This window comes from Coregonus lavaretus (genome assembly GCF_964263955.1).
Source record: "Coregonus lavaretus genome assembly, chromosome: 29".
Taxonomy (NCBI): domain Eukaryota; kingdom Metazoa; phylum Chordata; class Actinopteri; order Salmoniformes; family Salmonidae; genus Coregonus; species Coregonus lavaretus.
Genome location: NC_140016.1, coordinates 38,996,656 through 39,024,633, shown reverse-complemented (window position 1 = coordinate 39,024,633; position 27,978 = coordinate 38,996,656).

Here is a 27,978-nt window from a genome sequence, read left to right as displayed (position 1 = left end):
GTTGCCATAGAGTATCATCGAACCAGGGTAAGCCATGTTTTTTGTTGGGTTTGTGAGGCACCTATTTAGTGAACTTGGTGAGAATCTGTTGGATTTTGGCCATTAGTTAATTACAGTCATTTTCAAGATTTTCACCAGAGGTTACATCCCTCAATTTGGTTTGCTTTATTTAATTCTCAAATTGATCCATGTCTTTCTTTGGGATGCAAGACACAGTTTTTTTTAAACTAGTGCTAGTCTTCATAGAATAACCAGCTACCACAGGAATTCTTCCCACTGGCTCAAATGCTAAAGTCCAGTCCAGTATACACTCACGTGTTCTCTCAAAGTGACACAGGGTGCACAGTAAATTGTCAGACCCTTAGATTGTTTTGCTGTGTCACAGTACAAATGGCTGTTAAATGGTTATGGTACAAACACTTGAAGATGATACACTCAAAAGGATAATACCCAGTATTTATTCCAAGACACACTATTCTACCTTCCAGTTGACGGTAGAACAAGTGTTAGAGTTATGTGCACTGAACAAAAATATGAACACAACATGTAAAGTGTTCGTCCCATGTTTCATGAGTTGAAATAAAAGATCCCTGAAATGTTACATACCCACAAAAAGCTTATTTCTCTAAAATGTTGTTTACATCCTGTTAGTGAGCATTTCTCCTTTGCCAAGATAATCCATCCACATGACAGGTGTGGCATATCAAGAAGCTGATTAAACAGCATGATAATTACACAGGTGCACATTGTGCTGGGGACAATAAAAGGCCACTCTGCAGTTTTGTCACACAACATTTTAGCAGACACTCTTATCCAGAGCACTTACAGTTAGTGAGTGCATACATTATTATTTTTTCATACTGGCCCCCTGTGGGAATCGAACCCACAACCCTGGCATTGCAAACGCCATGCTCTACCAACTGAGCTACATCCCTGCCGGCCATTCCCTCCCCTACCCTGGGACAATTGTGCGCCGCCCCATGGGTCTCCCGGTCACGGCCGGCTACAACAGAGCCTGGATTCGAACCAGGATCTCTAGTGGCACAGCTAGCACTGCAATGCAGTGCCTTAGACCACTGCACCACTCGGGAGCCCAACACAATGCCACAGATGTCTCAAGTTTTGATGGAGCATGCAATTGGCATGCTGACTGCAGGAATGTCCACCAGAGCTGTTGCCAGATAATTGAATGTTCATTAATCTAGCATAAGCCGCCTCCAACATTGTTTTAGAGAATTTAGCAGTACATCCAACCGGCCTCACAACCGCAGACCATGTGTAACCACGCCAGCCCAGGACCTCCACATCCGGCTTCTTCACCTGCGGGATTGTCTGAGACCAGCCACCCGGACAGCTGATGAAACTGAAGAATTCCGGCACAAACTGTCTCAGAGAAGCTCATCTGGGAGCTCGTTGTCCTCACCAGGGTCTTGACCTGACTGCAGCTCGGGTTCCTAACCAACTTCAGTGGGCAAATGCTCACCTTCGATGGCCACTGGCACGCTGGAGAAGTGTTGCGCTGCATGAGGCAAATGATGGTCACACCTGATACTGACTGGTTTTCTGATCCACGCTCCTGCCTTTAAAAAAAAGATATCTGTGACCAACAGATACATTTCTGTATTCCCAGTCATGTGAAATCCATAGATTAGGGCCTAATTTATTTATTTCAATTGACTGATTTCCTTATATGAACTCTAACTGAAAATGTTGCGTTGCGTTTATATTTTTGTTCAGTGTACAGCATACATTCGTGAATGATTGAATGTATGATTTTTTTTTATACATTGATTACTGTATTACACATAATACAGGTGACACACTGAATCCTGTGAGCAATATGAAGATGGAATTCTTAAAAATTCCTGAAATATACCTTTTTGTGTCGCAAATGACCTCATGGTGGGTTTAGTAGTGTTGCGTATGTATTGGTGGCAGCGGTGGGTTGAAGGGGTGAACAACCACTTCAGTTTGTGACATTAAAGGGACAGTTTAGCCAAATTTCACATATACAGTATAAATGTGTAATTTGGCTGAACTATCCCTTTAAGGATAAGAAATCACAGGAATTATTCATGAAGTTGGGTAGAGAGTTCCGAGAGTTCCAATTTTTCCAATTCTCCCTGAGATTATTTATCACTCCGGCCAGCCTGCAGGGCCCACAGGAAGTGGGCCGTAAGTGAAGAGGGGAAGAACGGACGGTCGGCTCCCCAGCATGTAAATCAGGCTTCTTTTATGAGGCTGGCCACCCTGGAAGATGAAGTTCTCTTGTTGTGAGAGAAAACAGTGGAGCGGTACACATGTCATAACATTGACACCTCGGAGGGGTTCTACTGGGAGCCATCCCAAATCTCCTCTCTCTCTCTCTCTCTCTCTCTCTCTCTCTCTCTCTCTCTCTCTCTCTCTCTCTCTCTCTCTCTCTCTCTCTCTCTCTCTCTCTCTCTCTCTCTCTCTCTTTCTCTCTGAGTGATGCCCTGCTTCTGGGTCCTCCAAACCACTTTTTCCAACAATAAACACAAGGCCTAGGTGGTCCTGTCAGGGGTGATAGTCTTCATAGAATAACCAGCTAGCACAGGAATTATTCCCATTGGCTCAAACTCTGAAGTCACATGTTTTCTCAAAGTGACACACAGGGTGCACAGTAAATTGTCAGATCCTTGGATTGTTTTGCTGCAAGTGCCACAGTACAAATGGCTGTTAATTGGTTCTGGTAAAAACACTTGAAGATGTTATACTCAGTATTTATTCCAACACATACTGTTCTACCTTCCAGTTGATAGTAGAACAAGTGTGAGAGTTATGTACATCATACATTTGTGAATTATTGAATTTGTGTACCTTTTATACACATAATACAGGGAACACACAATCCTGTGAGCATTGTGAGGATGGAATCCTTTGAAAAAACTTTTTTTTATGGTGTCGCAAGTTGGTTTCAAGTTTTAATGTCACATGCACAAGTACAGTGAAATGCCTTTCTTGCAAGCTCCAAACCTAACAATACAGTAATCAATATCAATGTAGTAATTGGTGGTGGCGGTGGGCTGTAGGTGTGAACAACTGCACTGTTTTATTAGTTACATTAGTCCACCTCATTACAGGCACAGGTTATGTTTATTCCCAGCATGGCTTCACATGTATTTAAACAAACATTACGGACACACTTTATTAATTGACCTTTTCACTGTAGGTTACCCCGATGGTGTGTTTTTGGACGTCTTTGTTTTCATCGCCAATCACTCGAGCCTGAGTGATTTAGTGCTGTTGTGGCCTGATTTAATTGCAAGTGCAAGTGTTCGCAGTAAGCCGTGTGAATACCTCAAATGTGTGACAGGAGCCAGAGAGTTGGAGTTTATAATGGAGTTTATTTAGGTTCGCACTCACTTACCCTGGCCAGTGTCTGGCACCCCAAACCAGGGGGACACATTCTTAGGGGGAGACGTCATGGTGCCGTTGCAAAGGGAAACAGTGTTCTCCGCCACTTGGTCAGTCAGAGGGATTTTTCAAATTGCAACAAGCAGGCAGTGGAATTTTTTTTAGATCTTCGTCAAATGTTTTTCGGACATTGCAATCACAAAATCAACACCCCGGTTGAACCAGTTAATCAAGTTTATTTGTTGCCGGGAAATAGTTTGTTGGGGAGTTAAAAAATGTATTTGCTTGTTGTCATTCAAAAAATACATGCAAGATTCTGTAGTCTCTTTTGGGGTATCTGGCCTAACTACAGGTAATAAGTTAAGTAGTAGATTTACATTTTAAAATGACCACAGTGCTGTTATTCAGCTGCAATTGCCATAGTACTGTCTTATAGTCACAATCTGGAGTATTTCCTGCTGTTTAATGGTCATTTTAAATAATCATTGATTCTTGAAGAATATAACTCATACTCTAAAAGAATCACCATATTAATACTACCCTATCATAGCCCAGAGCTTCAAAATATGTTTCAAATATGTTTCAAATGACCATGTTAATCTCATGAACTTTCACTCATAGCTATGTCTATAATTTGAGAGGGGTTACATTTCTTCAGCCACAGTCCCTCAGTTTCAGTGGCTGTTGGGTTGAAACTCAAACTTAAGTTTGTGGCTTTAAATCGTTTCACAGATTAAATCACGTAAACCTTGTATATTTCCTGTAATGAAGGTAAATGTGTAGTCACTGTGTTATGACAGTTAATTACAACAAAGTTGACGTGTAACAATGTTTTTTGGGGGAAAATGTAATGTAGATTGATTTCTCAATCAATCAATCAAATTTCAATCAAATGTATTTCATAAAGCATCCTTTACATCAGAAGTTGTCACAAAGTGCTCAACACACAAGGATCAGCAGGCGTGTTTTCACAGAAAACCTTAAGCATAACGTTAGTCAATGGTCCCTTTAAAAAAATGACAAATTAACACTACCCATTACACATTACAGCAACCTGTTAAGGAAAATTGTTACAGCCCCAAAAATGTAAAATGTCTATCAAATATTCCTAGTGAGAAGCCATAAACCTATTTGACTGTATCCTTTCATAGTTGACTAATATTAATACAGCACTAATAAAAGACTAATGCTTGAGTAATAAATTCTGTCTCCAAAATATATACATTTGTGCAAGGCAAGCATATATTCCAAAGATTTGATTTAACATGAGTGAAACACAACATTACTTGTACATAGACCAACAGTATTTTGATTTAAAGCAGTCAATATGTCTAGAGATATATTTATGCTGGTCTATTTATAGTGGCTTGCGAATGTATTCACCCCCCCTTGGCATTTTTCCTATTTTGTTGCCTTACAACCTGGAATTAAAATGGATTTTTTGGGGGATTGTATCATTTGATTTGCACAACATGCCTACCACTTTGAAGATGCAAAATATTTTTTATTGTGAAACAAACAAGAAATAAGAAGAAAACTTGAGCGTGCATAACTATTCACCCCCCCCCCCAAAGTCAATACTTTGTAGAGCCACCTTTGGCAGCAATTACAGCTGCAAGTCTCTTGGGGTATGTCTCTATAAGCTTGGCACATCTAGCCACTGGGATTTTTGCCCATTCTTCAAGGCAAAACTGCTCCAGCTCCTTCAAGTTGGATGGGTTCCGCTGGTGTACAGCAATCTTTAAGTCATACCACATATTCTCAATTGGATTGAGGTCTGGGCTTTGACTAGGCCATTCCAAGACATTTAAATGTTTCCCCTTAAACCACTCGAGTGTTGCTTTAGCAGTATGCTTAGGGTCATTGTCCTGTTGGAAGGTGAACCTCCATCCCAGTCTCAAATCTCTGGAAGACTGAAACACGTTTCCCTCAAGAATTTCCCTGTATTCTTGACCAGTTTCCCAGTCCCTGCCGATGAAAAACATCCCCACAGCATGATGCTGCCACTACCATGCTTCACTATGGGGATGGTGTTCTTGGGGTGATGAGAGGTGTTGGGTTTGCGCCAGACATAGCATTTTCCTTGATGGCCAAAAAGCTCAATTTTTGTCTCATCTGACCAGAGTACCTTCTTCCATATATTTGGGGAGTCTCCCACATGCCTTTTGGTGAACACCTAACGTGATTGCTTATTTTTTTCTTGAAGCAATGACTTTTTTTCTGGCCACTCTTCCGTAAAGCCCAGCTCTGTGGAGTGTATGGCTTAAAGTGGTCCTATGGACAGATACACCAAGCTCCACTGTGGAGCTTTGCAGCTCCTTCAGGGTTATCTTTGGTCTCTTTGTTGCCTCTCTGATTAATGCCCTCCTTGCCTGGTCTGTGAGTTTTGGTGGGCGTCGCTCTCTTGGCAGTTTTCTTTCAATTTTTTACTAGTGGATTTAATGGTGCTCCGTGGGATGTTCAAAGTTTCAGATATAATTTTTTTGAACCCAACCCTGATCTGTACTTCTCCACAACTTTGTCCCTGACCTGTTTGGAGATCTCCTTGGTCTTCATGGTGCCGCTTGCTTGTTGGTGCCTCTTACTTAGTGGTGTTGCAGACTCTGGGGCCTTTCAGAACAGGTGTATATATACTGAGATCATGTGAAACTTAGATTGCACACAGGTGGACTTTATTTAACTAATTATGTGACTTCTGAAGGTAATTGGTTGCACCAGATCTTATTTAGGGGCTTCATAGCAAAGGGGGTGAATACATATGCACGCACCACTTTTCCATTATTTATTTTGTATAATTTTTTGAAACAAGTTATTTTTTTTATTTTACCAATTTACCAATTTGGACTATTTTGTGTATGTCCATTTTTTTTATTTTATTTAACTAGGCAAGTCAGTTAAGAACAAATTCTTATTTACAATGACGGCCTACACCAGCCAAACCCGGAAGACGCTGTGCCATTTGTGCGCTGTCCTATGGGACTCCCAATCATGGCCGGTTGTGATACAGCCTGGAATCGAACCAGGGAGTCTGTAGTGATGCCTCACTGAGATGCAGTGCCTTAGACCGCTGCGCCAGTCAAGAGCCCATTACAGAAAATCCAAATTAAAATCCATTTAAATTACAGGTTGTAATGCAACAAAATAGGAAAAACGCCAAGCGGGATGAATACTTTTGCAAGGCACTGTCCAATGTGTTTCTTTAATATCTTATATTCTGAGAACATGGCAACCATGTTCTGTGTATGTTTGGTGGGACGTTGATGGAATATTCTCCTAACCCTCAGAAAACTGGGTACATGAATATTCTTGCAATGTTTCCATGATATTGAATACTTTGAGAACATGGTAACCACTTTCTGGGAAAGTTCTATTTTACATTAACAAAATAGGGAAAACGCCATGGGGGATGAATACTTTTGCAAGGCACTGTTGCTTGGCACTCCACTGCTGATGATTTATGACAGTTGTAGTGTCAATGTGCCATCGCCCTCCTTATAAAAGATCCCCAAATCATGAAAATAATATTTAAAATGTAAAAAACCTTGTTATAAATTGGATATGATTTGCGGGAATATCTTTTTGCTAGGTATTTGGGTAAGAATCCACTGGTGTCTTAAGCTAGTCAGGCTTTGCATAATTGGGACCGCCTCCATTGCTAACACCATACTGTAACTAACATGATGGCCAGGACCATTGCTAACACCATAACTCGGACAAAAGTAACAGCAGTAATAGAAAAAACCTCTATATCTAAAAATACATCTCCGGTGGGGGTACGCCCACCCAGGTAGTGGCAGTGCTGGCAACACTGGCTGCAGTAACCCATGGGGAGGGGGTCACACTCGGACAATCAGAGAGGGGGTTTATCATTGCAGCCCAGGTGGCACAAAATAATCAAAGGTCTGACCGCATGGAGATGCTTGGGAAAATGGTTACAACAGGGGATCAGAGTGTTGGTGTCTCAGGTGAAGAGGGTGGATCTGATCTCCATCACCTAGGACTTGACATAGATTAAGTAGATTAATCAAATCTCACATTGTTTTCAATTTCTGCTCAATCTGCATGCTTTCTCAATCAGCTTTAACTGTATGTGCACTCGTAAATCAAGTTATTTCTCGAGTTGGGCTCTGGGATATAACAGCCGATGAGTATCTGATTTTATGGTGGATTGTGGAGGAGGGGGGTTGAGTGTGTTGGAGTATGTGAGTATGTGCGTGTGTGCTTGTCTGGCATCTGTTGTGGGGGGGTGGGGATGTTGGGGGGAGGGTATGGGATGGACTACGGGAATTATTTGCTGGGATAATAATTGCTTGTCAATGAATTAAATGTAATACAATGGCAATCCGGGTTATATGTTAGAATCCTACGCGTGAACTGCCGACATTATTACGCATATTAATTGATAATGATGGAAAATAGGATATGCATAATTTTAAAAAAATAGTTATATATATAGAGAGAGGTGAAAGGATTGGAAATGCTTTTGGCGGTTAATCTGCTTCTGTTTTGTGGGTGGTACTGTGTGCTGTTTTCGATGGATGGGTCCTGGCCTCTCGGGGCCTTAGGGATGCGGAGGGACGTGGGTGGGATGCTGATCACTGGGATGACGGCTCAACTTGGGATGGGGAGGGGCTTTAGCGGGGGAATTAGTGGAGATCAATTGAAGGGTTGCTCCGTAGCAGTGCAAATATCACGGTACAGCTATATGGACACTCAATCATTACGCTATTTTTTATTGGTAAATTTACAAACATATATATTATGATAAATCGACTTGAAACTTGTATCTCATTATGGTGTATGGTGAAATAAGTATAGCCAGTGTAACACCCTGGCTCTGGGACTCTATATGTTGAGCCTTTCTATGTGTTATATTTCTATGTTGGGAGTTCTAGTTTGTTTATTTCTATGTTGGCCTGAGTGACTCCCAATCAGAGGCAACGAGTGTCAGCTGTGGCTGGTTGTCTCTGATTGGGAGCCATATTTAAACTGTCTGTTTTTCCCTTTGTGTTTGTGGGTTCTTGTTCCAGTTGATTTTGTGTTTTGTACCGTGGACTTCACGAGTCGTTTGTTGTTTTGTTTATTGTCAGTATTTATCGCTAATGATAAATAAACATGTTCATTCATCACGCTGCGCCTTGGTCCTCCTCTGTATACGATGATCGTGACAGAAGAACCCACCATACAAGGACCAAGCAGCGTGTCCAGGAGCAGGCAGACTGGACATGGGAGGAAGCGCCGGGAAAGGAGATGGAGAGGCTGGCGATGGCCCAGGTGGGCAAATCGTGGTCCTGGGAGGACATGCTCGGGGGCAAAGGGCCATGGGCTAGGATTAAGGCCCTGGCGAGAGAGGAGCAGCGGCGTCAGCAGTGTCATCGTCGGACGGACGAGAGGCAACCCAAAAAATTTTTTAGGGGGGGGCAAACGGCATGGGCGGCTGGGCAGCAGGAGGCTGCCACAGGGCGATTTGGAGAGGAGGCCACCGGGTTTTGGGGGCCAGAAGGCAGGTTGGCGGAGCCTGGATGGAGAGCAGAGCCAACTCCCCGTACTCAGGCATGGCAGCATGAGACTGGGCAGGTTCCGCGGTATGCGGAGCTGCGCACTGTGCCACGAGTGGTCCGGCATAGTCCGGTACGTCCTGTGCGAGCACCCCGCACGTGTTGTGCGAAGGTGGGCATGCAGCCAGGACGGAGTGTGCCGGCTCAGCGCTCATGGCCTCCAGTGCCTCTCCTCGGTCCCGGATATCCTGCGCCAGTGTCACGTGCTGTTATGCCAGTACGGGTACACAGCCCTGTACGTCCTGTGCTGATGCCTCACACAGAGTGTGTGAAGGTAGGCATTCAGCCAGGACGGGTTGTGGCAGCTCTTCACTCCAGGTCTCCTATTCGTCTCCACAGCCCGGTCCGGCCTGTCCCTGCTCCACGCACCAAGCCTACGGTGTGCGTCGCCAGCCCGGTCCGGCCTGTCTCTGCTCCTCGCACCAAGCCTACGGTGTGCGTCGCCAGTCCGGTCCGGCCTGTCCCTGCTCCTCGCACCAAGCCTACGGTGTGCGTCGCCAGCCCGGTCCGGCCTGTCCCTGCTCCTCGCACCAAGCCTACGGTGTGCGTCGCCAGTCCGGTCCGGCCTGTCCCTGCTCCACGCACCAGGCCAGGGGTGCGCATCGTCAGCCCGGTCCGGCCCGTTGCTGCTCCACGCACCAAGCCAGGGGTGCGCATCGTCAGCCCGGTCCGGCCCGTTCCTACTCCACGCACCAAGCCAGGGGTGCGCATCGTCAGCCCGGTCCGGCCCGTTCCTACTCCACGCACCAAGCCAGGGGTGCGCATCGTCAGCCCGGTCCGGCCCGCTCCTACTCGACGCACCAAGCCAGGGGTGCGCATCGTCAGCCCGGTCCGGCCCGTTCCTACTCCACGCACCAAGCCAGGGGTGCGCATCGTCAGTCCCGCACAACCCGTGCCTGGGTCACCGGTGCCTGATAAGGTACCGGTCAACTGCTCCACTACGGAGCTGAAGCTAACCGCTCCTGCTAAGTCCGGTTCAGCTCCAGCCAGCGGGGCCAGACCGGACCAGGGGCGCTATGGGGGGTTTATTGGAGGGTGGTGGGCAAGACCGGAGCCAGAACCGCCGCCGAGGAGGAATGCCCACCCAGCCCTCCCCTGTTTTGCTCTAGTTGAGGCGCGGTCGCAGTCCGCGCCTTTAGGGGGGGGTACTGTAACACCCTGGCTCTGGGACTCTATATGTTGAGCCAGGGTGTGTTCTTTCTATGTGTTATATTTCTATGTTGGGAGTTCTAGTTTGTTTATTTCTATGTTGGCCTGAGTGACTCCCAATCAGAGGCAACGAGTGTCAGCTGTGGCTGGTTGTCTCTGATTGGGAGCCATATTTAAACTGTCTGTTTTTCCCTTTGTGTTTGTGGGTTCTTGTTCCAGTTGGTTTTGTGTTTTGTACCGTGGACTTCAGGAGTCGTTTGTTGTTTTGTTTATTGTCAGTATTTATCGCTAATGATAAATAAACATGTTCGTTCATCACGCTGCGCCTTGGTCCTCCTCTGTATACGACGATCGTGACAGCCAGTTATAATTGTAATGGCTTAACTGATAATAACAAAAGAAGAACAATATTTACATGGCTCAAAGAGAAGGAATATAATATCTATTGTATACAGGAAACTCATTCAACAATTCGAGATGAAGTAGCGTGGAAAAAAGAATGGGGGGGGGGGGGAAATATACTTCTCCCATGGGCAAAGAAATTCATGATATTAATTAATAGTAATTTCGATCCGAATGTGCAAATTGTACAAATAGATACACAAGGTAGATGGATTATTTTAAATATGTTATTGGACCATAAACAGATAAGGCTCATTAACCTTTACGGACCAAATAATGATGATCCACAATTCTTTGACAATATATATAATAAATTATCAACCCTGCAAGCAATTCAAGACAATATTATTATGGTGGGGGATTATAATACTGTTTTAAATAGCTCAATGGACCATAAAGGAAATCACACCACAAATAATCAACCACATGCTCTTAAGGAAATTGTGAATGTCATGGATACATTAGAACTAGTAGATATATGGAGGCTTAAATATACTGATCTAGTGAGATATACATGGCGGAGACTGAATCAAGCAAGTCGTCTTGACTTCTTTCTTATCTCATTCTCGTTGGCACCAAAAGTAAAAAAAAGTGTTGATAGGGGACAGAATGCGGTCGGACCGTCATATAATAGGCATATACTGTACATTACTCTTACTGAATTTCCACGTGGGCGAGGATATTGGAAATTTAATCAAAGCCTATTGGATGATAATTTATTTATAATTAGAACAAAGGAATTTATAACTGACTTTTTCCAACATAACATAGGTACAGCGAATCCCCTTATTGTATGGGACACCTTTAAATGTGCCTTTAGGGGCCATGCAATTCAGTACTCATCTCGAAAACAAAAGCAATTTAGGTCAAAAGAGTTTATACTAAGAAAGGAAATAGAAAGTCTAACAGAACAGATAGATGGCAATAAAAACTGTAACATAGAGGCTCAGAATAAATTAGAGGAAAAACAAAAAGAAATGGAGAAACTTATTCAAGAAAGATCAAGTGTAATATATTATAAAAATAAAGCAAACTGGATGGAATATGGGGAAAAATGCACAAAATTATTTTTAATCTTCAACATAGGAATGCTACCAAAAAGAACTTGATAAAACTGGTTACAATTGACAGAGTCACCCATAATTCACCAAATGATATTTTGAAGGAAGAAACAAGGTACTTTAAGCATATGTTTTATTTTCAGTCGCCTCCATCTCCTCTAACTGAAGCTAATTGTAGAGATTTTTTTTCTATTGATAATGTCAAATTAACAGCCACACAGAAAGACTCATGTGAAGGTGAAATTACAGAGGATGAACTTCTGGATGCAATTAAAGACTTTAAGTCTGGGAAAACTCCAGGGTTGGATGGCATACCAGTCGAGGTATACCAAACCTTTTTTGATATACTAAGAGGACCGTTATTAGCATGTTTTAACCACTCCTATGTAAATGGTAGATTATCTGACACTCAAGAAGAAGGTCTGATCTCATTATTACTGAAACAGGATACAAGTGGAAAATATAAAGATCCAGTCCATTTACAAAATTGGAGGCCCCTTACACTTCAGTGTTGTGATGCAAAAATCCTAGCAAAATGTATAGCGCATAGAATTAAAAAGGTATTGTCAGATATTATTCATTCTAATCAGACAGGTTTTTACATGGAAGATACATTGGAGATAATATAAGGCAAGTATTCGAAACAATAGAACACTATGGAAAATATGGGAAACCAGGCCTGCTATTCATAGCAGACTTCGAAAAGGCATTTGATAAAGTTCGACTGGGGTTTATATATAAATGCCTGTAGCATTTCAATTTTGGAGAATCTCTTATAAAATGGGTCAAAATCATGTATAGTAACCCTAGGTGTAAAATAGTAAATAATGGCTATTCCTCAGAAAGTTTTAAACTGTCAAGAGGAGTGAAACAAGGTTGTCCACTATCGGCATATCTATTTATTGTGGCCATCGAGCTATTAAAATCAGATCCAATAATAATATCAGAGGATTAGAAATACAGGGCTTAAAAACAAAGGTGTCATTGTACGCTGATGATTCATGTTTTCTTTTAAATCCACAACTAGAATCCCTCCACAGCCTCATAGAGGATCTAGATACATTTTCTAACCTCTCTGGATTACAACCAAATTATGACAAATGTACTATATTACGTATTGGATCACTAAAAAATACAATTTTTACATTACCATGTAGTTTACCAATAAAATGGTCTGATGGTGATGTGGATATACTCGGAATACATATCCCAAAGGAAATAAATGATCTCACTTCAATACATTTTAATAGAAAGTTAGCAAAAATAGATAAGATCTTACTACCATGGAAAGGAAAATACCTGTCAATTTGTGAAAAAATCACCCTGATTAACTCTTTAGTATTATCCCAGTTTACCTATTTGCTTATGGTCTTGCCTACGCCTAGCGAACAGTTTTTTAAATTATATGAGAAAAAAATATTCAATTTTATTTGGAACGGCAAGCCAGACAAAATTAAAAGAGCATATTTATATAATGAATATGAATTCGGAGGACAGAAATTATTAAATATTAAAGCATTAGACCTATCACTAAAAGCTTCAGTCATACAAAAGTTATACTTAAATCCGAACTGGTTCTCAAGCAAATTAGTAAGATTGTCTCACCCAATGTTCAAGAAAGGCCTTTTTCCCTTTATTCAGATTACAACCTCTCACTTTCAGTTATTTGAAAAGGAAATAATCTCCCAAATGTCACTATTTCTAAAACAAGCCACAGAAAGTTGGTTGCAATTTCAATTTAATCCTCCAGAAACGACTGAACAAATAATGCAACAAATATTGTGGTTAAATTCAAATATACTAATTGACAAAAAACCTTTCTTTTTTGACAGAATGTTTAAAAAAGGTATAATCTTCGTAAATGATATCATTGGTAGGACTGGTGGAGTTATGTCGCACATGCAGCTGACAAAAACATATGGAAATGTCTGCTCTACCCAAAATTACAACCAAATAATTGCAGCCTTACCGCAAAAGTGGAAGAGGAAAGTGGAAGGGGGAGAAAGTAAGGAACTTGTCTGTCGGCCTTGCATTAAAGAACATAATTGGTTAAGGAAAACTGTGATAAATAAAAAAGTATATCAGTTTCACTTAAGGACCAAAGGATTGACAGCCGTCCCATATAGATTGCAAAATAGTTGGGAAGAGATCTTTGACTTACCGATCCCATGGCATAGTGTTTATGAACTGACACGCAAACGACACCGGATTCAAAAATTAGAATCTTTCAATTTAAATTATTATATAAAATTCTTGCTACCAATAGAATGTTATTTATATGGGGGATACAATCTTCCCAGCTCTGCAGATTTTGCTGTGAAGAGACAGAATCATTAAATCATTTGTTTTGGTTCTGTCCATTTGTAGCTTGTTTTTGGACACAGATCCAGGAATGGCTAAAGGATTGCAATATTTACCTGGAACTAACCTTGCATATAGCATTACTGGATGATCTGAAAAGTCATAGTCAATCAATCAATAATATAATAATACTTTTAGCAAAACTGTTTATTTTTAATTCACAATCTGTAGAAGCAATGAGAATAGAAAAGTTCAGAACTTTTGTAAAACATCACAGTACGGTTGAAATATATATGGCAAATAGAAATCCTATATGGATGGTGTTAAGAGATAGATGGGAGGTATTGAATAGAGTTGAAGGATGGGACTAATAACAAATAACAACAAATAATAACAAAGATAGCTAATAATGTAAGCATACTGTGTCCATAATAAGCATATAGGTTGTATGTTGGGAGCTTTTGGGAAAGAGCACAGTTAGAAAGATATGGCATATAGAAGCAAACCGGATGGACATCATGAAAATGATCGGAGAGGTTGAGAGTAGAAGAAGTTCAGGAGCAATAAAAAAATATATATATATATTTATAATAGAATTATTGTAAAATTAACTCTGTCCATAAGGTGTAGATAGTAAGTATAGACCGGAAGTAGAGGCCTGGGCATTGTTGTTCACTAATTTACTCCAAGTAGGGAAAGGATGGTGGGGTTGAAAAGTAATAAAGGGGAGTATATATATAAAAAATATATATAAAAATAAAACACGGGGGATTGGAAGTGATGCAGACAATTACATTGATAGAAGATACAATCTATCTGCAATATTAAGCTGATCCATTCCCCCCCCCCAAAAAAAAAAAAAAAAAAAAAAAAATACATCTCAGAATTTCAAAACCAAGTAGAAATATGATGGTGTACTATAACACTTGAAAACACTTAAAAACTGTAACACTTAAAAAGAGACTTAAAAATAGTTAGAAAATGATCAATCTATCTTATGGTCACTTTAGATATGATTCTATCAATAGTCCCCTTCCTGTCACAATGTCGCTAGATACCACAGCTACATCATACAAATTCAGGAAAACAAACATTTGCTTTTTGGTCTTAATTTAAGGTTAGGGTTAGGCATAATGTTAGTAGTGTGGTTAAGGTTAGGATTAAGGTTAGGTTTAAAATCAGATTTTATGAAAGTAACCTTGTGTGTATGACATCATTTTAGTTTATTATCTTCTCAATGGCAACCTTTCTTGTACCCCCCTTTTTGGGGCCGTTGGGCACTTATACCCAGAAATGGGATCTTACTTCCCCTAGGAGATAAGGTGATAAAGAACAACTGAAAGTATAAAGGTTAGCATACAGTGCCTTTAGAAGGTATTCACACCCATTGACTTTTTCAAAATTTTGTTGTGTTACAAAATTGGATAAAATTTGATTTAATTGTTATTTTTGGTCAACAATTTATGTAATTGTCAATTTTGGTCAACAATCTACAAAAACTACTCTGTAGTGTCAAAGTGGAAGACAAAGTCTAAGATAATTTTTTTAAATAATGAAAAATAAAACACTAATACATCTTGATCATTGACATCCCTTAACTTTTTCCACATTTTTTTGTGTTACAAAGTGGGATTCAAATTAATTTGATTGTCATTTTTGGTCAACTACATAAAATAATCTGTAAAGTCAAAGTGGAAGACAAATTCTAACATTTATTTAAAAATAACGAAAAATTAAAAACTAATTTACAGTGAGGGAAAAAAGTATTTGATCCCCTGCTGATTTTGTAAGTTTGCCCACTGACAAAGACATGATCAGTCTATAATTTTAATGGTAGGTTTATTTGAACAGTGAGAGACAGAATAACAACAAAAAAATCTAGAAAAATGCATGTCAAAAATGTTATAAATTGATTTGCATTTTAATGAGGGAAAGAAGTATTTGACCCCTCTGCCAAGCATGACTTAGTACTTGGTGGCAAAAGCCTTGTTGGCAATCACAGAGGTCAGATGTTTCTTGTAGTTGGCCACCAGGTTTGCACACATCTCAGGAGGGATTTTGTTCCACTCCTCTTTGCAGATCTTATCCAAGTCATTAAGGTTTCGAGGCTGACGTTTGGCAACTCAAACCTTCAGCTCCCTCCACAGATTTTCTATGCGATTAAGGTCTGGAGACTGGCTAGGCCACTCCAGGACCTTAATGTGCTTCTTCTTGAGCCACTCCTTTGTTGCCTTGGCCGTATGTTTTGGGACATTGTCATGCTGGAATACCCATCCACGACCCATTTTCAATGCCCTGGCTGAGGGACGGAGGTTCTCACCCAAGATTTGACGGTACATGGCCCCGTCCATTGTACCTTTGATGCAGTGAAGTTGTCCTGTCCCCTTAGCAGAAAAACACCCTCAAAGCATAATGTTTCCACCTCCATGTTTGACGTGGGGATGGTGTTCTTGGGGTCATAGGCAGCATTCCTCCTCCTCCAAACACGGCGAGTTGAGTTGATGCCAAAGAGCTACATTTTGGTCTCATCTGACCACAACACTTTCACCCAGTTCTCCTCTGAATCATTCAGATGTTCATTGGCAAACTTCAGACGGGCATGTATATGTGCTTTCTTGAGCAGGGGGGACTTGCGGGCGCTGCAGGATTTCAGTCCTTCACAGTGTAGTGTGTACCAATTGTTTTCTTGGTGAATATGGTCCCAGCTGCCTTGAGATCATTGACAAGATCCTCCCGTGTAGTTCTGGGCTGATTCCTCACCGTTCTCATGATCATAACAACTCCACGAGGTGAGAACTTGCATGGAGCCCCAGCCCGAGGGAGATTGACAGTTATTTTGTGTTTCTTCCATTTGCGAATAATTGCACCAACTGTTGTCACCTTCTCACCAAGCTGCTTGGCGATGGTCTTGTAGCCCATTCCAGCCTTGTGCAGGTCTACAATCTTGTCCCTGACATCCTTGGAGAGCTCTTTGGTCTTGGCCATGGTGGAGAGTTTGGAATCTGATTGATTGATTGCTTCTGTGGACAGGTGTCTTTAATACAGGTAACAAGCTGAGATTAGGAGCACTGCCTTTAAGAGTGTGCTCCTAATCTCAGCTCGTTACCTGTATAAAAGACACCTGGGAGACAGAAATCTTTCTGATTGAGAGGGGGTCAAATACTTATTTCCCTCATTAAAATGCAAATCAATTTATAACTTTTTTGTCATGCGTTTTTCTTGATTTTTTTGTTGTTATTCTTTCTCTCAGTGTTCAAATAAACCTACCATTAAAATTATAGACTGATCATTTCTTTGTCAGTGGGCAAACGTACAAAATCAGCAGGGGATCAAATACTTTTTTCCCTCACTGTATCTTCATTAGATAATCATTGACAATATATTTAATTGCCGTTTTTGCAAATAATCTACACAAAATACTCTGTAATGTCAAAGTGGAAGACATATTCTAACATTCATTAAACATCAATGAAAAATAAAACACTAATATACAGTTGAAGTCGGAAGTTTACATACACCTTAGCCAAATACATTGAAACTTAGTTTTTCACATTTCCTGACATTTAATCCAAGTAATAAGTCCCTGTCTTAGGTCAGTTAGGATCACCACTTTATTTTAAGAATGTGAAATGTCAGAATAATAGTAGAGAGAATGATTTATTTCAGCTTTTATTTCTTTCATCACATTCCCAGTGGGTCAGAAGTTTACATGCACTCAATTAGTATTTGGTAGCATTGCCTTTAAATTGTTTAACTTGGGTCAAATGTTTCTGGTAGCCTTCCACGAGCTTCCCACAATAAGTTGGGTGAATTTTGGCCCATTCCTCCTGACAGAGCTGGTGTAACTGAGTCAGGTTTGTAGGCCTCCTTGCTCACACACGCTTTTTCAGTTCTGCCCACAAATTTTTTATAGGATTGAGGTCAGGGCTTTGTGATGGCCACTGCAATACCTTGACTTTGTTGTCCTTAAGCCATTTTGCCACAACTTTGGAAGTATGCTTGGGGTCATTGTCCATTTGGAGGACCCATTTGCGACCAAGCTTTAACTTCCTGACTGATGTCTTGATATGTTGCTTCAATATATCCACATAGTTTTCCTTCCTCATGATGCCATCTATTTTGTGAAGTGCACCAGTCCCCTCCTGTAGCAAAGCACCCCCACAGCATGATGCTGCCACCCCTGTGCTTCACGGTTGGGAGGGTGTTCTTTGGCTTGCAAGCCTTCCCCTTTTTCCTCCAAACACAACGATGGTCATTATGGCCAAACAGTTCTATTTTCGTTTCATCAGACCAGAGGACATTTCTCCAAAAAGGACAATCTTTGTCCCCATGTGCAGTAGCAATCCGTAGTCTGGCTTTTTTATGGCGGTTTTGGAGCAGTGGCTTCTTCCTTGCTGAGCGGCCTTTCAGGTTATGTCGATATCGGACTCGTTTTACTGTGGATATAGATACTTTTGTACCTGTTTCTTCCAGCATCTTCACAAGGTCCTTTGCTGTTGATCTGGGATTGATTTGCACTTTTCGCACCAAAGTACGTTCATCTCTATTAGACAGAACGCGTCTCCTTCCTGAGCGGTATGACGGCTTCATGACCAACAAAACATTAATATCTTGATTAGGGGGTCTTACTTCCCCTAGGAGATGACGCTTACCCTATGCAGCTAAGGTGGTAAAGATCAACTGAAAGTATGAAGGTTAGCATACAGTGCCTTTAGAAGGCATTCACACCCATTGACTTTTTCCATATTTTGTTGTGTTACAAAATGGGATAAAAATTTATTTAATTGTTATTGTTGGTCAACAATTGATGTAATTGTCAATTTTGGTCAACAATCTACACAAAATAATCTGTAATATCAAATTGGAAGACAAAATCTACCATTTATTTTTTTAAATAATGAAGAATAAAACACTAATATATCTTGATTAGAAAGTCATTGACAATTTATTTAATTGGAATTTTTGGTCAACAATCTACACAAAATACTCTGTAATGTCAAAGTGGAAGACACATTCTAACATTTATTAAACATAATGAAACATAAAACACTAATATATCTTGATTAGATAATCATTTACAATTTATTTAATTGTCATTTTTGGTCAACAATCTACACAAAATACACTGTAATGTCAAAGTGGAAGACAAACTCGAACATTTATTAAAGAATAATGACAAATAAAAAACTAATCTCTTCATTATTCACACCACTTGACTTTTTCACATTTTGTTGTGTTCCAAAGTAGGATTAAAATTGATTTAATTGTCATTTTTGGTCAACAATCTACACAAAATACTCTGTAATGTCAAAGTGGAAGACACATTCTTACACTTATAAAACAATAAGATTTTTTTTTAACACTCATATATGTTGATTATTCACACCCCTTGCGTTTGTTCACATTTTGTTGTGTTACAAATTTGGTGAAAATTGTTTTCATTGTCATTTTTGGTCAACAAACTACACAAAATACTCTGTAATGTCACGTTGGAAGACAAAATCCAAACTTTTTTAACTATAATAAAAAATTTAACATTAATATATCTATAATTAATATATATATATATGATTATTCACACCCCTTGACTTTTTCCAAATTTTGTTGTGTTACAAAGTGGGATTAAAATGTATTTAATTGTAATTTTTGGTCAACAATCTACACAAAATAATCTGTAATATCAAAGTGGAAATCAAATTCTAACATTTATTAACAAATAATGGAAAAATAAACACTAATATATCTTGATTAGAGGGTCTTACTTCACCTAGGAGATGAGGCTTACCCTGTGCAGCTAAGGTGGTAAAGATCAACTGAAAGTATGAAGGAAGCATACAGTGCCTTTAAAAAGTATTCACACCCGTTGACTTTTCCCACCATTTTTGTGTTACAAAGTCGGATTACAATTGATTTAATGTTCATTTTTTTCCCACAATCTACACAAAATACTCTGTAATGTCAAAGTGGACGACAAAATCTAACAGTTATTAAAAAAATTATGACAAATAAAAAACTAATATCTTCATTATTCACAACACTTTTTTTGTGTTACGAAGTGGGATTAAAATTGATTTAATTGTCATTTTTAGTCAACAATTATGGGTAATTTTCTAGTACATATGTTATGAAATGATAAGGGCAAAACAGAATAAACATTATTGACAATTTGTAATCCTGATGCATGCCTGGATAGTGACTATAAGCAACACATTATGTAATTGTCCTTAATGTATATACGTATATTATATTTGCCAAAGTGTCCTAGTCACGCCACCAATATAATGAGAAGACGGGGGGCCAGTATGAAAAAAAATAATTATGCACTCACTAACTGTAAGTCGCTCTGGATAAGAGCGTCTGCTAAATTACTAAAATGTAAATAAGAGGCAGAGGCCCTGCCTAGAGAGACAACACGTGGACTTCAGAAGTAAATGGTGCATGGCACTTGGACTTTGGAAGCTAATGGTGGCATGGCACTGAAATACGTTAATCAATTACATAAAGAGGAGTAACTATGTACGTTGCATAAGCGTGACTATGCATGTTATGTAAGCATGAAACTGTATAAAAGGAGAGCTCCGAGTCAGGGCAGACAGTTGCTCCATGGACCAGCTCGGCTTTGGTACTTTGTAATAAAGTCTATTCTGAATTCACAGGCTCTGGTTTCTGAGAGATATTATTGAACTAATATTTCTACCACACAATCTACACAAAATACTCTGTAATGTCAAAGTGGAAGACACATCCTTCCATTTATGAAATAATAACGACAAAAAAAAACACTAACATATGTTGATTATTTACACCCATTGACATTGTCCACATTTTGTTGTGTTACAAAGTTGGTTAAAATTGTTTTAACTGTCATTTCTGGTCTACAAACTACACAAAATACTCTGTAATGTCAAAGTGGAAGACAAATTCTAACATTTATTAACAAACAATGAAAAATAAAATACCAATATATTTTGATTAGGGGTTCTTACTTCCCCTGAGCAGCTGTGGTAAAGATCAACTGAAAGTATGAAGGTTAGTGCCTTTAGAAAGTAGTCACACCCCTTTACTTTTTCCACATTTTGTTGTGTTACAGAATGAGGTTGAAATTAATTTAATTGTAATTTTTCGTCAACAATTCAATTAATTGTATTTTTTTGTCAACAATCTACACAAAATACTCTATAAGGTCAAAGTGGAATACAAATTCTAACATTTATTTAAAGTATAATGAAAATAAAACACTAAGGCATTCGGAAAGTATTCAGACCCCTTGACTTTTTCCACATTTTGTTTCGCTACAGCTATGGATAAATTATGTTTTTCCTCATCAATCTACACACAATACCCCATAATGAAAAAGTGAAAACAGGTTTTTAGAAAATTTAGCAAATTTATTAAAAATAAAATACAGAAATACCTTATTTACATAAGTATTCAGACCCTTTGCTATGAGACTCGGAATTGAGCACAGGTGCATCCTGTTTCCATTGATCATCATTGAGATGTTTCTACAACTTGATTGGAGTCCACCTGTGGTAAATTCAATTGATTGAACATGATTTGGAAAGGCATACACCTGTCTATATAAGGTCCCACAGTTGACAGTGCATGTCAGAGCAAAAACCAAGCCATGAGGTTGAAGGAATTGTCCATAGAGCTCCGAGACAGGATTGTGTCGAGGCACAGATCTGGGGAAGGGTACCAAAAAATTTCTGCAGCATTGAAGGTCCACAAGAACACAGTGGCCTCCATCATTCCTAAATGGAAGTAGTTTGGAACCACCAAGACTGTTCCAAGAGCTGGCCGCCCAGCCAAACTGAGCAATTGGGGGAGAAGGGCCTTGGTCAGGGAGGTGACCAAGAACCAAATGGTCACTCTGACAGAGCTCTAGAGTTCCTCTGTGGAGATAGGAGAACCTTCCAGAAGGACAACCATCTCTGCAGCACCCCACCAATCAGGCCTTTATGGTAGAGTGGCCAGATGGAAGCCACTCCTCAGTAAAAGGCACATGACAGACCGCTTGGAGTTTGCCAAAAGGCACATAAGGACTCTCAGACCATGAGAAACAAGATTATCTGGTCTGATGAAACCAAGATTGAACTCTTTGGCCTGAATGCCAAACGTCAAGTCTGGAGGAAACCTGGCACCATCCCTACGGTGAAGCATGGTGGTGGCAGCATCATGCTGTAGGGATGTTTTTCAGCGGCAGGGACTGGGAGACTAGTCAGGATCGAGGGAAAGATGAACGGAGCAAAGTACAGATGAAAAACTGCTCCACTGAGCTCAGGACCTCATATTGGGTCAAAGGTTCACCTTCCAACAGGACAACGACCCTAAAGACACAGCCTAGACAATGCAGGAGTGGCTTCATTACATGTCTCTGCATGTCCTTGAGTGGCCCAGCAAGAGCTCGGACTTGAACCCGATCGAACATCTCTGGAGAGACCTGAAAAAAGCTGTGCAGCGACACACTAAATGTAATATTAATTTTTTTTATTTGTGATATATTTGCAAACATTTCTAAAAACCTGTTTTTGCTTTGTCATTATGGGGTATTGTGTGTAGATGGACGAGGCTGTAACGTAACAAAATGTGGAAAAAGTGAAATGGTCTGAATACTTTCCGAATGCATTGAATATGGATAATGTATCTGAACTGGAGTTCTGAGTGAGGTGAAACCTACTGTATTTTTGTTTGACAATCACAATATAGCTCTATATTGTAAGATGTCTCTTTAAATTGTGCATTTAAGGAGATTCCCACACAGTTTATGTGAATTGACATCATTTATATGCAAGAAACCCAAAACAGGTCTCACGGTGTCTAATTAAATATATTGAAATGTTTGAATTAAGCATTTACAGCATACTCTGAAAAGTTTGCCCTGGCTGGCATAGTATTCTCTACAGTGAAAGCAAACGAGAGAGAGGAGGTTGGAAAGAGGGGAGGTCACTGAATGTTTCATTATATCTATATATATATATATCTATATATATATTATTTGTTGGCCTAATAACACCCTTTAACTGTGATTGTATTGACAAAATAGCAGAGCCTCTTGTTCCTTATTCCTTAAACATAGAGTACATCGTCATTTAACCCTTTGACGGGTATGCTCACGTATTTGTGATCATTGTTGAGTGGTGCCTGCAGCATACGATCTCAAATGTGATTGGAACAGTAGCAACAGAATGTATGATGCAACAAACGCGTTTAAACAACATCGTTGTCTGAACAGCATCTAAATAAACAAATTTACTGATGAAAAATATAGGTCTTAAACTTTATTCCTCAATTTTACCTTTTATTGTAAAAGATAAATGCGAACTTCATCATCAAGCACCACACGAAACACATCCACAGCCAAACTCATTCCATAAACCGGTCTAAATAACAAAACATAAGTTAGCGACCTAACAGCTAGACTAGTTTACAATGTACCACATCTCTGGTGAGCACAACATGTACATTACATTTACGTCATTTAGCAGACACTCTTATCCAGAGCGACTTACAAATAGTTGCATTCACCTTATAGCCAGTGGGATAACCACTTTACAATGTATGTTTATTTTTTTAATTTTAATTTTTATTTTGGGGGGGGGGGGTGGGGGGGGGGGGGGGGTTGGGATGGGGTAAGGGGGGGGTAGAAGGATTACTTTATCCTATCCCAGGTATTCCTTAAAGAGGTGGGGTTTCAAATGTCTCCGGAAGGTGGTGAGTGACTCCGCTGTCCTGGCGTCGTGAGGGAGATTGTTCCACCATTGGGGTGCCAGAGCAGCGAACAGTTTTGACTGGGCTGAGCGGGAACTATGCTTCCGCAGAGGTAGGGGAGCCAGTAGGCCAGAGGTGGATGAACGCAATGCCCTCGTTTGGGTGTAGGGACTGATCAGAGCCTGAAGGTACGGAGGTGCCATTCCCCCCACAGCTCCGTAGGCAAGCACCATGGTCTTGTAGCAGATGCGAGCTTCAACTGGAAGCCAGTGGAGTGTGCGGAGGAGCGGGGTGACGTGAGAGAACTTGGGAAGGTTGAACACCAGACGGGCTGCGGCATTCTGGATGAGTTGTAGGGGTTTAATGGCACAGGCAGGGAGCCCAGCCAACAGCGAGTTGCAGTAATCCAGACGGGAGATGACAAGTGCCTGGATTAGGACCTGTGCCGCTTCCTGTGTAAGGCAGGGTCGTACTCTCCGAATGTTGTAGAGCATGAACCTACAGGATCGGGTCACCGCCTTGATGTTAGCGGAGAACGACAGGGTGTTGTCCAGGGTCACGCCAAGGCTCTTCGCACTCTGGGAGGAGGACACAACGGAGTTGTCAACCGTGATGGCGAGATCATGGAACAGGCAGTCCTTCCCCGGGAGGAAGAGCAGCTCCGTCTTGCCAAGGTTCAGCTTGAGGTGGTGATCCGTCATCCATACTGATATGTCTGCCAGACATGCAGAGATGCGATTCACCACCTGGTTATTAGAAGGGGGAAAGGAGAAGATTAGTTGTGTGTCGTCAGCGTAGCAATGATAGGAGAGGCCATGTGAGGATATGACAGAGCCAAGTGACTTGGTGTATAGCGAGATTAGGAGAGGGCCTAGAACTGAGCCCTGGGGGACACCAGTGGTGAGAGCACGTGGTGCGGAGACAGCTTCTCACCACGCCACTTGGTAGGAGCGACCGGTCAGGTAGGACGCAATCCAAGAGTGAGCCGCGCCGGAGATGCCCAGCTCGGAGAGGGTGGAGAGGAGGATCTGATGGTTCACAGTATCAAAGGCAGCAGACAGGTCTAGAAGGACAAGAGCAGAGGAGAGAGAGTTAGCTTTAGCAGTGCGGAGAGCCTCCGTGACACAGAGAAGAACAGTCTCAGTTGAATGACCAGTCTTGAAACCTGACTGGTTTGGATCAAGAAGGTCATTCTGAGAGAGATAAAAAGAGAGTTGGCTAAAGACGGCACGCTCAATAGATTTGGAGAGAAAAGAAAGAAGGGATACTGGTCTGTAGTTGTTGACATCAGAGGGATCGAGTGTTGGTTTTTTGAGAAGGGCTGCAACTCTCGCTCTCTTGAAGACAGAAGGGACATAGCCAGCGGTCAAGGATGAGTTGATCAGCGAGGTGAGGTAAGGGAGAAGGTCACCGGAGATGGTCTGGAGAAGAGAGGAGGGGATAGGGTCAAGCGGGCAGGTTGTTGGGCGGCCTGCCGTAACAAGTCGCAAGATTTTATCTGGAGAGAGAGGGGAGAAAGAAGTCAAAGCATAGGGTAGTGCAGTGTGAGCAGGACCAGCAGTGTCATTTGACTTAACAAACGAGGATCGGATGTCGTCAACCTTCTTTTCAAAATGGTTGACGAAGTCATCCACAGAGAGGGAGGAGGGGGGGGGGGCAGGATTCAGCAGGGAGGAGAATGTGGCAAAGAGCTTCCTAGGGTTAGAGGCAGATGATTGGAATTTAGAGTGGTAGAAAGTGGCCTTAGCAGCAGAAAAATATGAAGAAAATGTAGAGAGGAGGGAGTGAAAAGATGCCAGGTCCGCAGGGAGTCTAGTTTTCTTCCATTTCCGCTCAGCTGCCCGGAGCTCTGTTCTGTGAGCTCGCAATGAGTCATCAAGCCACGGAGCTCGAGGGGAGGACCGAGCCGGCCGGGAGGATAGGGGACATAGAGAGTCAAAGGATGCAGAAAGGGAGGAGAGGAGGGTTGAGGAGGCAGAATCAGGAGATTGGAGGGAGAAGGATTGATCAGAGGGAAGAGATGATAGGATGGAAGAGGAGAGAGTAGCGGGAGAGAGAGAGAGCGAAGGTTGCGACGGCGCATTACCATCTGTTTAGGGGCAGAGTGAGTAGTGTTGGAGGAGAGGGAGAGAGAAAATGATACAAAGTAGTGGTCGGCGACATGGAGGGGAGTTGCAGTGAGATTAGTAGAACAACAGCATCTAGTAAAGATGAGGTCAAGCCTATTGCCTGCCTTGTGAGTAGGGGGGGACGGTGAGAGGGTGAGGTCAAAAGAGGAGAGGAGTGGAAAGAAGGAGGCAGAGAGAAATGAGTCAAATGTAGACGTAGGGAGGTTGAAATCCCACAGAACTGTGAGGGGTGAGCCATCCTCAGGAAAGGAACTTATCAAGGCATCAAGCTCATTGATGAACTCTCCAAGGGAACCTGGAGGGCGATAGATGACAAGGATATTAAGCTTAAATGGGCTAGTGACTGTGACAGCATGAAATTCAAATGAGGAGATAGACAGATGGGTCAGGGGAAAAATTGAGAATGTCCACTTGGGAGAGATGAGGATTCCTGTGCCACCACCCCGCTGACCAGATGCTCTCGGGGTATGCAAGAACACATGGTCAGACGAGGAGAGAGCAGCAGGAGTAGCAGTGTTTTCAGTGGTAATCCATGTTTCCGTCAGCGCCAAAAAGTCGAGGGACTGGAGGGTAGCATAGGCTGAGATGAACTCTGCCTTGTTGGCAGCAGAACGGCAGTTCCAGAGGCTGCCTGAGACCTGGAACTCCACGTGGGTGGTGCGTGCAGGGACCACCAGGTTAGAGAGGCAGCAGCCACGCGGTGTGAGGCGTTTGTGTAGCCTGTGCAGAGAGGAGAGAACAGGGATAGGCAGAGGCATAGTTGACAGGCTGCAGCAGATGGCTACAATAATGCAGAGGAGATCGGAATGAAATGAACTAAACATCTGGGAAAGGAGAGAGCGGGGCCTCCCTCACCACAACTCCCAAATATAACTCTCCCAATTTCCACCTCAGAAACTATAATTGTTGTAAACTACAGCGGTTCAATGTTTTCTAGGAATAGACTAACTTAGTTTATTCAGCTAGCTAACTAGGTGCAGTATTATTCCGTGAAAATCGTCCGGGCACCTCGTCATAAGACGCCACAGCCAGCTAGCATGCCGGACTCCAACAACACGGTTTAGCGCCAATACTCGGCCACAACAAACCACCAGTGTATCAACACGCAAGCAGATCGTTCGTGTCCGTGTCTAACGTTGTGGGTTAGTCCCGACAGCTTGAGCGAGTCCGTCGTCAACTTATTCAGCCAGTTAGTTAGCTGGAATAGTTAGCAAACTAGCTAGCCATTGCTTTCAGACAAAGAAGAACCCCTCCTTTCACGGCACGAACACACAGAGAGAGCCAAACTAACGTTAACTAGTCACCCATGTCCCGAATTCCTTGAACGACTCGGGCTATCAATATGTAAAAAAACTAAACACAAATGTAGGTTATGACTTACCCCTAGCAGCTACTGTTAGCTAGCCAAGTGCAAAGCTAGCCACTGAATTGACTCAGCCAGTTCGCGTCTGTTCGCTCGGTCGTTCCAGCTATTGTTTACTAGTAGCTATCCAGGTAGCAACAAGCTAGCTAAATTTCAAGCACAGTAGCCACTTGCTACCTAACATTAACGGTTCAGACAGTGAGGTTAGAAAACAGCTGAATGGTAGGTAATTATTGTATGTAATTATTGTAGGCAGCCAGCTGGCGTAATTACAGGCACTCTCAGGCGTGAAACAACTATACCGTTGCTAATAGCTACTCGCCAGCTAGTCCAGGTGGTGGGTTAGCTAGCTAGCTTCGTGCTACACCGGGCACATCCGAATACAATACTAACCTACAATAATTACATACAACAACCCACGATAACTACCTACAATTCCTAACTACAATCTAAATACATAGTTTAAGCCTTACTCGACAAAGCCCAAGCTATGTATAAAGCCAAGCTTACCCGACGCCAAGCTTACCCGATGACCTCCTCCTTCGACCACAAACAAGAGGCCCATCGCCTTAATCGCCACAAGAGACTAATGCAATATTGTTTGGAAAATAAATGTGTGTCTGCTAAGATAAAAGCAGCTAAATTCTTTATGATGGCAGCCATGTTTGTTTATGTTTGACTTGGTGAAAACTCCCTAATCCCAGAATGCCATTCACTATAAGACACAAATAAACAAAGTCAAAGATGGCTGAGCTCATTGCCTGAAAAATATGAACTTACTTTAGCCACTTTTCAGCATATTACAAATAGTTGAAGTACGTGTTACAGTGTACACAAGAACCGGAGCACATGACTTGACAAGTCGTTTACCATTTTTGACAAATCACAAAGCATATAAAATGTTTTCACCTCACAGATCATCACAACAA